This window comes from Macaca fascicularis, chromosome 4 (genome assembly GCF_037993035.2).
Source record: "Macaca fascicularis isolate 582-1 chromosome 4, T2T-MFA8v1.1".
NCBI classification, from domain to species: domain Eukaryota; kingdom Metazoa; phylum Chordata; class Mammalia; order Primates; family Cercopithecidae; genus Macaca; species Macaca fascicularis.
The window spans coordinates 118,569,946-118,580,209 of NC_088378.1; positions in this window are offsets into that span (position 1 = coordinate 118,569,946).

A 10,264-nucleotide genomic window follows, 5' to 3' on the forward strand; every position below is an offset into this window, starting at 1 on the left:
GTGCATACACACAGATGGGGTGGTCTTCGGTGTGTCCGAAGGACAAAGAGAAGGTTGGGATTTTTATTAGAAAAGGAAATATTACATATGGTTTTGAAAGAAAGCTCATTGGCACTGGAGAAGCTTTTGGGAACTGCCAAGCTCCAACTGGTGAGTGACAGTGGTCAGTAAAGCTAGTCTTAGAGTCACAGCAGGGTATTTCAGCAGCTACTGGGTAAAACTGATCTTACCTATACCAGGCCATTTCAGCAGCTGGGCTTATGGAGAATTCAGTTCTTGGATCAGTGCTATGTGCCCTGATGCTTTTCCAACCTGTCCTTCCTACTCTGATTTAGTTGGGTATCACAAGAATGACCCAATTTGCATAATCAACATTGAAAAGAAAAAGTAGCCAGCGCTGGTGCTGGTTCCAGAGGATGCTGTGTAGGCTGAGACTGGGGACATGCACACCATAATATATCTAAGCAAAATGGCCAGGTCTAGTGCTTTGGCTGCAGTGAGGAGGGTGCCGAGGGAAGGGACACATCAGTGGAAGATTGATACAGAAGTTGATACAGGTGTGAGCAGGAGACAGTCACATAGTGGTCCTCACAGAAGATGGTGGTGTCTTCCTCTGAGGCTGCTTCCAGAACAGTTACAGTGTGGTCAGGCTGCTGGAGCCCATGAATAAGACCACGATGATTGTGCAAGTGCAGCTGGACATGCCCATGGTGAAGATGGCCTCAGGAAATGGCCACTTGGTGATGCTGACAGCGGACAGTGACCTAGATGCCTTGTGGGAGCAGGGAAATCTGGGCCTTGTGCTTGAATTATGTGCCAACCGTGATGGCCAATAGGACATGATTCCTGGTCCCCCAGATATGATGCTGAAATTCAGGGGACACTGGGACCTGATGCCTTCTGTGGCACCTGTTTCACCGTTCCATCCCCTGTAAGGGGCACATACACAGAATATGGCTTTGGCCTCTTCAACAACAATCAGCTTGGAACCTCAGGCACAGAATCTTGCTTCATACCCCAGAACGTGGGATCCTTCAAGAACTCTACCAAGTCCAGGCCAGGCACGGTGTAATCCCAGCACTTTGGGAGGCTTAGGCTGGTGGATCACGAGGTTGGGAAATCGAGACCATCCTGGCTAACAAGGTGAAACCCTGTCTCTACTAAAAATACAAACAAAAAAAATTAGCCAGGCGTGGTGGCAGGCACCTGTAGTCCCAGTTACTCGGGAGGCTGAGGCAGGAGAATGGTGTGAACCCGGGAGACGGAGCTTGCAGTGAGCCGAGATCGTGCCACTGCACTCCAGCCTGGGTGACAGAGTGAGAGACTCCATCTAAAAAAAAAAAAAAAAGAACTCTACCAAGTCCAGGTAGGCTTCTCTGGTGGCCAGAACCATACAGTCTTCATGGATTCAGAAGGAAAAGCACGCAGCCTGAGCCAGGCTGAATACAGACGGTGGGCCTTCATGGGTGCTAAGGAGAAGAACATGCCCACCCTCATCTCCATGCTGGTGCCGTCTCCTCAGTGGCTTTGGGCCTCTGTAGGGCAAACTGTGATCAGTGATGGATGTGTTTTTGCCTGGGACATGGACAGCAACTCAGCCGGGCTCAGAGCAGGATGAAGATGACTGGAGCTTGGTGGAGATGACAGGCAAAGAGCTGGAGAACCAGGTGGTCCTCTATTAGTCACGGGCAAGGAGTGGAGCTGATGAAGCCTCTGAGTGACTGGTTCATGGTCCCAGGACCCTTCCACACAGAACAGGGAAGCAGTGACAGCTACAAATTCCAGCAGGCCTCCCCTAGCCCTGAGCACTCTGCCATGTGCCTTTTTCCCATCGGCATGACAGAATCCTTTTCTTCTTTGTCTTCCTCCTTTCTGGAATCATCCTGGGACCTGTAGCATGAAGTAGGGGATGAAAGAGGGGATGTCTGAAGGAGCATTGCTCACCCCACAGCTAAGTGGTTAGACCTTTCCTCCCATGTCCCTACCTTTCATGGCCCTGGCTGATTCTGGCTTTGCCTATCAAAAAATCAAAATATGGCAGGGCATGGTGTCTCATGCCTGTAATCCCAGCACTTTGGGAGGCAGAGGCGAGTGGATCGCTTGAGGTCAGTAGTTCGAGACCAGCCTGGCCAACATGGTGAAACCCATCTCTACTAAAAATACAAAAATTAGGTGTGGTGGTGTGCGCCTGTAATCCTAGCTACAGGCTGGGCAGGAGAATCGCTTGAACCTGGGAGGCGGAGGATGCAGTGAGCCGAAATCGCTCCACAGCATTCCAGCCTGGGTGGCAGAGTGAGACTCCATCTCAAAAAAAAAAAAAAAAAAAAAAAAAGGTTTACATCACCCCTGGGGGTTTGTTGTCCACGCTCTGAGGAGCTGGGGCTCGATCAAGCCGCACTCTAGTCGTGTGCCATTTGTCCTGTCCCTCACATCCACAGGCAGATATCTGGTACAATCATCAGACTCAGCTGTCATGAACCCATGCCTGGGGAAACCAGAGAAGAGGCAGAGCAACCCTGTAGTGAAAAAGAGAAAAAGCCCCTACTTCATCCTCTGAAGGTTTACTGAAAATGAACTGACAATAGGCAGATTAATAGGAGAAAAACGCATACAAAATTTATTTTAACATGCATAGCATGGGGGAATCACAAGAGAATGATTGCCCAGTGACTCAACAGGGTACAGGTGCTTACATGCCCTTCTTCACAGGGGAAGGGGAGATGGGGGGTGCAGGAGAAAATGATTTTCAGGGGGAAAGAATGGACCCAGTGCTCAGAGGATGGTAAGTAAATAGTTTTCTCCGGGGATTGAATGGGACTGGAGAACAAACAGTGGTTTAGGACAATTTTTCCGGGCTCTAAGTGTGGCACAGTCTCTTCCTCTGTGATATGAGTTTTAATCTTCTCTGATTAATGAAATTTCAAACCGGGTGCAGTGGTCACACCTGAAATTCCAGCACTTTGGGTGGCTGAGGTGGGCAGATTGCTTGAGCTCAGGAATTTGAGACCAGCCTGGGGAACATGGTGAAATGCTGCCTCTACAAAAAAATTAAAAATTAGCCAGGTGTGGTGGCGTGTGCCCATAGTACCAGCTACTTAGGATGCTAAGGTGAGAGGATTACTTGAGCCCGACAGGCCGGGGCTGCAGTGAGCCGTGATCACAGCACTGCACTCTAGCCTGTGTGATAGAGCAAGACCCTGTCTCAAAAAAAAAAAAAAAAAAAAAAAAGCAGAAGTAAAAGAAATTTCAGGAAAGGGGTTGAAGATAGTTATATTCCTCTTCAGGGACCCAGTTTCTACAATAAAGGAACTCCAGAGAATGGTCTCATCCTGCACTTTAGGAGGAGAGACAGAAGATCAGAGAGATAGGAAGGCGGCAGGCCAGACAGACCTTGAGGCTGCTGCTTTTTTAATTCTTTTAATAGTAGAGATACAGTCTCACTATGTTGCCCAGGCTGGTCTCTAACTCCTGGCCTCAAGTGATCCTCCTGTTTCAGCCTCCCAAAGTGCTGGGATTACAGGCACGAGACACGAAGCCCAGCCTGAGGCTTCCTCTTTAGTTCCATATTTTGGGGTATCAATTTCTGAGTACCAACATCATCAAACCAAATATTTGGCTCTGGGCAGGTGTCCACAGGACAAAAAGAACAATAATCCTCCACTCGACCAATACAAAAGCTAGTGAGTCGCTCCCCTAGAAGTCAAAGCATTCTCTGCCCCTCAGGCATCCATCTCTCTAGTCAGCCTCACCTGCAGCCCTGGGCCTAAAACTAGAGGAGAAGCCGCTCTGGGCAGGGCTTGCGGAAGGAGAAGAGGAGGGTTTTATAAACAATCTTATAGCAATATTGAGAGCAGAGAGAGGGGGGAAAGAGTTGGAGAGGCAGGGGCTGGTGCTGAGTAAGAAAAGGAAGCAGCAACTCATACAGTGGCTGACAAAATACACAATAGTTTTGATTTATTTTATTTTATTTTATTTTATTTTAAGACAGAGTCTTGCTCTGTTGCCCAGGCTGGAGTGCGATGGCGTAATCTCGGCTCACTGCAACCTCTGCCTCCTGGGTTCAAGCAATTTTCCTGTCTCAGCCTCCCAAGTAGCTGGGATTACAGGCGCCTGCCACCATGCCTGGCTAATTTTTGTATTTTTTAGTAGAGATGGTGTTTTACCATGTTGGTCAGGCTGGTCTCCAACTCCTGACCTCAGGTGAGCCACCCGCCTCAGCCTTCCAAAGTGTTGGGATTACAGGTGTGAGCCACCGTGCCTGGCCTAGTTTTGATTATTATTAATTGTAAAATACTTTGGAGGGGAGAGCAAAATCTTTGAACACTTTGAATAAATTCAGAGCTCTATAAAAGAAGCCGTTTGTTTTCTTCGCACTTCCTGCTTTCTTAAGGGAGCACAGGCTGTGTGCCAGGCACTGTGGGGAAGGGCAGAGGAAAGCCATGCCTGAGAACCTGGAGCCCGGTGATGATGTAAGGGATGTCAAGGCCCAAGGTGCTCGTGTGGCTAGTTCAAAGGCCTCTTCAAATCTGTACAAATCCAAGAAGAAGAGAAGAGTTGATTGAGTTATATTTGGGTATTGATGTTTCAGGAATCAATGGATTTAAAATAAAATGATGTTGCATCATAGAAGAGAAATGAAATGGATCTTTTAATATCTTAATCCCAAAACAAGATTTTTAAGTATAACACATCTCTAGAAAGGCTTACTGAGCTGCTTTTATCATTTTCAACAGCTGTCATCCTTGTATAAACATGATTAATTGCACAATAACTCTGAAGACAGCCTATATATGTGTATATTAATGTATATTATGTATATTAATTTTCATAAGCACTCAAGTAATCTAATCATATGGGACTGACCTGTCCAATATAGTGGTCACTAGCTGCATGTGGTTACTTACATTTAAATTAATTAAATTTATTTAATAATTAAACTTCCTTAGTTGAACAAGCCACATTTCAAGTACTCAGTGGTCACATGTGACCAGTGACCATGGTATTGGACTGTGCAAATATAGAAATATATAGAACAAGGCCGGGCACGGTGGCTCACACCTGTAATCCCAGCACTTTGGGAGGCCGAGGTGGGTTGATCACGAGGTCAGGAGTTCAAGACCAGCCTGGCCAAGACGGCGAAAACCCATCTCTACTCAAAATACAAAAATTAGGCAGGCGTGGTGGCAGGTGCCTGTAATCCCAGCTACTCAGGAGGCTGAGACATGAGAATCACTTGAACCCGGGAGGCAGAGGTTGCAGTGAGCCAAGATTGCACCATTGCACTCCAGCCTGGGCAACAGAGCAAGACTGTCTCAAAAAAAAACTGTATATACACACACACACACACACACACACGTATGTATATATACACATTTATATATATATATGTGTATATACATATACGTGTGTGTGTATATATATATAAAAACAAGGCTGGGCAGGTGGTTCACGGCTGTAATCCCAACACTTTGGGAGGCCAACACAGGTGGATCACTTGAAGTAAGGAGTTCAAGACCAGACTGGCCAACATGGTGAAACCCTATCTCTACTAAAAATACAAAAGTTAGCTGGGTGTAGTGGCATGCACTTGTAATCCCAGCTACTCAGGAGGCTGAGACAGGAGAGTGACTTGAACCCGGGAGGCAGAGTTTTAGTGAGCCAAGATCACACCACTGCACTCCAGCCTGGGAGACAGCGCAAGACTTTGTCTCAAAAAATAAAATAAAAATTTTAAAAAGAAATATATAGGCCAGGTGCGGTGGCTCACACCTATAATCCCAGCACTTTGGGAGGCTGAGGCGGGTGGATCACCTGAGGCTGAGAGTTCGAGACCAGCCTGACCAACATGGAGAAACTCTGTTTCTACTAAAAATACAAAATTAGCCAGGTGTGGTGTCACATGCCTGTAATCCCAGCTACTCAGGAGGCTGAGGCAGGAGAATCACTTGAACCCGGGAGGCAGAGGTTGCGGTGAGCCGAGATCTTGCCATTGCACTCCTGCCTGGGCAACAAGAGTGAAACTCCATCTTAAAAAAGAAAGAAAGAAAGAAATATATAGAACATGCAAATACAGAATATGTCCATCCTCGTAGAAATTTACAATGAACAATGGAACTGGAAAGTTTTATTAGCACCAGAAGGATTCTTCTTGGATGGCAATGACTCTTGAAAAATGAATATAATGAAAAAAAGGAACTTATAAGTGAAAGGAAAAGATTGCCCTTGTGGAGTTAAGCTAGTAGTATGCATACATATATACAAAGTGAGCTGAAAAAGAAACACTGGCTTCCAGATTGGAAAGATTATGTTCCTATAGGGCAAGGGAAAGCTTCCCCTTTACCTTCTGAAGGTTCACTGAAAATCAACTGGCAAAAGGCAGATTACAGCCAGGTACAGGGGTATGCACCTGTAGTCACAACTACTCAGGAGGTTGAGGAGGGAGGATCCCTTGGGGCCAGGAGTATGAGGCTGTAATGCACTATGATCATGCCTGTGAACAGCCAGCACACTCCAACCGGGGCAACATAGAGATACCTCATCTCTATTTTTTAAAAGGCAGATTAATAGGCGTACACATTTACTTTTTCATACTTTTATAGGACACGAGAGCCTTCAGAATGAAGACACAAAGATACAAGGGACACTGTCCATTCTTATGGTTAGGTTCAACAAAGTATCCACAGCCTTGTAGAAATATAACTGGAGAAAAAGCATGTGAGCTAATGCTAACGGGCTGAGTGGGAAAACCCAGCAAGGCCCTTTTGTTGAGATTCCTCTTGGCCTCTCTGAGCAGCATTCCTTCCTTCTGGGTGTGGGCAGGACCCTGTCTGGAACGGGGGTCTTGTCACCTACAGTCACACAAGGTGGGTCAGATGATTTCTTTATAGCCAGTTCTCATAGAGAAGGGGCAGGAGGAAGGTTAGAGCAGTATTTTTAGGTTTTGTGACCGGTTTGGGGAAAAAGAAGTTCTGGTTTCTATGGCCTTGGGGAAGAGGAATTCTGGTTTCTATGGCTGGCCCCAGGAGAGAATGAGGGGCCAGAGACAGGGGGGCAGGAGGTCAGAGAGAAACTTTTGCTTCGGGCTGCTTCTGAGGTCTCATATGGAGGTATCACTTTCTAAGCCTCAACATTTCCACAGGAACAATCTACATAAAACGGAAAGCTATCAACCAGACAGTGAGTGGACTGTCAGGTAGGGAAACAGCATTATCATCATCACTCTCTTCTTCATTTTCAAAACAACAGGTACACTAGGCCAGGTGTGAGGGCTCACGCCTGTAATCCAAGCACATTGACAGGCCAAGGCAGGCAAATCACTTGAGGTCAGGAGTTTGAGACCAGCCTGGCCAACATGGCAAAACCCTGTCTCAACTAAAAATACAAATATTAGTCAGGCGTGGTGACTCACGCCTGTAATCCCAGCTACTCAGGAGGCTGAGGCAGGACAATCACTTGAGCTTGAACCCGGGAGGTGGAGGTTGCAGTGAGCTGAGATCACAGCACTGCACGCCAGCCTGGGCAACAGACAGACTGTCTCAAAAAACAAAGAGCAACAACAACAACAACAACAACAAAATGGGTACTATTTGTTGAACTGAGATTATGGGACAAACGTTCCTTTTTTCTTTTTGAGACGGGTTTTGCTCGTTTCCCAGACTGGAGTGCAGCGGCGCAATCCCGGCTCACTGCAATCTCCGCCTGCCATATTCACGCCATTCTCCTGCCTCAGCCTCCCGCATAGCTGGGACTACAGGTGCCCACTATCATGCCCGGCTAATTTTTTGTATTTTTAGTACAGATAGGGTTTCATCGTGTTAGCCAGGATGGTCTCCTGACCTTGTGATCCGCCTGCCTTGACCTCCCAACGTGCTGGGATTACAGGCGTGAGTCACCACACCTGGCTGGGACAAATGTTCTTAATTCGCATAGCAACCTGTTGAGGGAGTTGTTATTGCACCCATTTTCTTAGAGAAGAAAATTCAGGCTCCAGGTAACTCTGTTGTCTCCAAAACCTGTCCTCCTAACTATGATGGCAAACTTTCTCTATAAAGAGTCGGACGGTAAATATGTTAGGTTTTGTATGCTGTGTGGCCTTTGCTGAAACTTCCCAACTCTGCTGTTGGAGCAAGAAAGAAGCCACACACAGACATGAGTGAAGACAGTGACTGTGTTCTGAAAACTTTATAGACACTGAAATTTGAGTTTCATACATTTTTCTTGTGTCACACACACAAAATATTCTGATTTTGTGTGATACATACACACCACAGAATATTACACAGCCAGAAAAAGAATGACACTGTGTCCTTTGCAGCAACCTGGATGTAGCTGGAGACCATTATCTTAGCAAATTAATGCAGGAACAGAAAACCAAATACCACATGTTCTCACTTATAGGTGGGAAGTAAACAATGGGTACACATACTCAAAGGTGGGAACAATAGACCCTGGGGACTATTAGAAGAAAGGGGGAGGGGGGGCATGGGGTGAAGAACTACCTATTGGGTGCTATGCTCACTACCTGGGTGACGGGATCATTTGTATCCCAAACTTCAGGATCACGTGATATACCCACGTAACAAACCTGCACATGTACCCCCTGCACCTTAAATAAAAGCGGAAAATATATGCATTCTTATTTTGATTTTTTCCAACTACTTACATATGTAATCATTTTTCTTAACTTGAAGGTTTACAGAATTGGCCAGGGAGCTATAGTTTGCAGACCTCTGACACGTCTCAAGTTTGACTAAGTAGTCAAAGACACCAAACTGGCAGCACCCATCCAAGCACATTTCTGGGGGAAGGGAATCCTACTCGGTGGACAAGAGTCTGTTGTGGAGATGGACACGTTAATGCCAACATCTAATGCATATTCAGGACCAACCACGTGCCTAAGCTCCGCACTTTAACTTAGACTATCTCATGTCATCTTCAGAGGAGCTCCATTAAGTAGTTTTCTCTGATTTCACCCCTTTATAGTTGAAGAAATCGAGCCATAATGAAGTTAACTAGCTTGTCCAAGGTCATACAACTAGTTTGTGGTTGGGTGGGGATTTGAACTGAAAGAGTCTAACATCGTGCTGAATGCCTTCCATTAAACATTTAACTGTAGTCTCCCTCTCCCCTACATTCTTACCCTCCAACCCACAGGCCTTCTCTCCATTCCTCTCAAACTCCCACTTTGATCTGCCTCTGCTTCAGCACTGCCCAGTACATTGAATGCTTTCTGCCACACACACCAGACCTTTTTCTGGATCGATTTTATTCTTCAGGTCTTAACTCAAATTTCACCTCTTTAAAGAAGCCTTCATTGATTACCCAACTGAAAGAAATAACACAGGCACGCGTAAAACACACACAAGCATATACATAAGTTCTCTGACTCTCTCCTCGTCCTATACAACATTCTGTTTTTATAGAAGTTATGTCTATTTGGAAATTTGAAATTGTCTTATTTATTCATCTATTTTATTGTCCTCTGTTAGATTGCAAGTACTTGACTTTGTCCATCTTTTACCACATTATAGTTTCCACAATGCCTGACACATTGTAGATGTTCAATATATTATTATTATTATTATTATTATTATTATTATTATTTTGAGTCAGAGACTCACTTTCTCGCCCAGGCTGGAGTGCAATGGTGTGATCTCAGCTCACTGTGACCTCTGCCTCCCTGGTTCAAGCAATTCTCATGCCTCAGTCTCCCGGGTAGCTAGGATTACAGGTGTGCTCCACCATACCCAGCTAATTTTTGTATTTTTAGTAGAGATGGGGTTTCACTATGTTGGCCAGGCTGGTCTTGAACTCCCGATCTCAGGTGATTCACCCACCTCTGCCTCCCAAAGTGCTGAGATTACAGGCGTGAGCCACCATGCCTAGCCACATCATAGATGTTCAATACATTCTAACTCTTTGTTCTGATACTGCATTTACTGAGAAGCTTTCAAACTGTATTTTAATTCCATCTATTGGGAGAGATTTGCAACTTATGAAAACTTTTGGTCCCTGTATAGGGTGGATTCTTGCAGTAGGTCAACAAATAATTATTCTGTTTAAGATGTGACTTCGAGGGCACCAACCACAGCATAATATCTAATGATGCCCTAACCTGAGAGTTACATTTTCCACTGGAAGTTCATACATCAGCATATCTGTTGCCCACTTACGTATTTTAGTTAGTCCTCATCTTCCCCAGAAAGTGTCCCTGGTCCTTGAAAATAGAAGATCATATCTAGCCATTACGCACTTAGAAGACAGA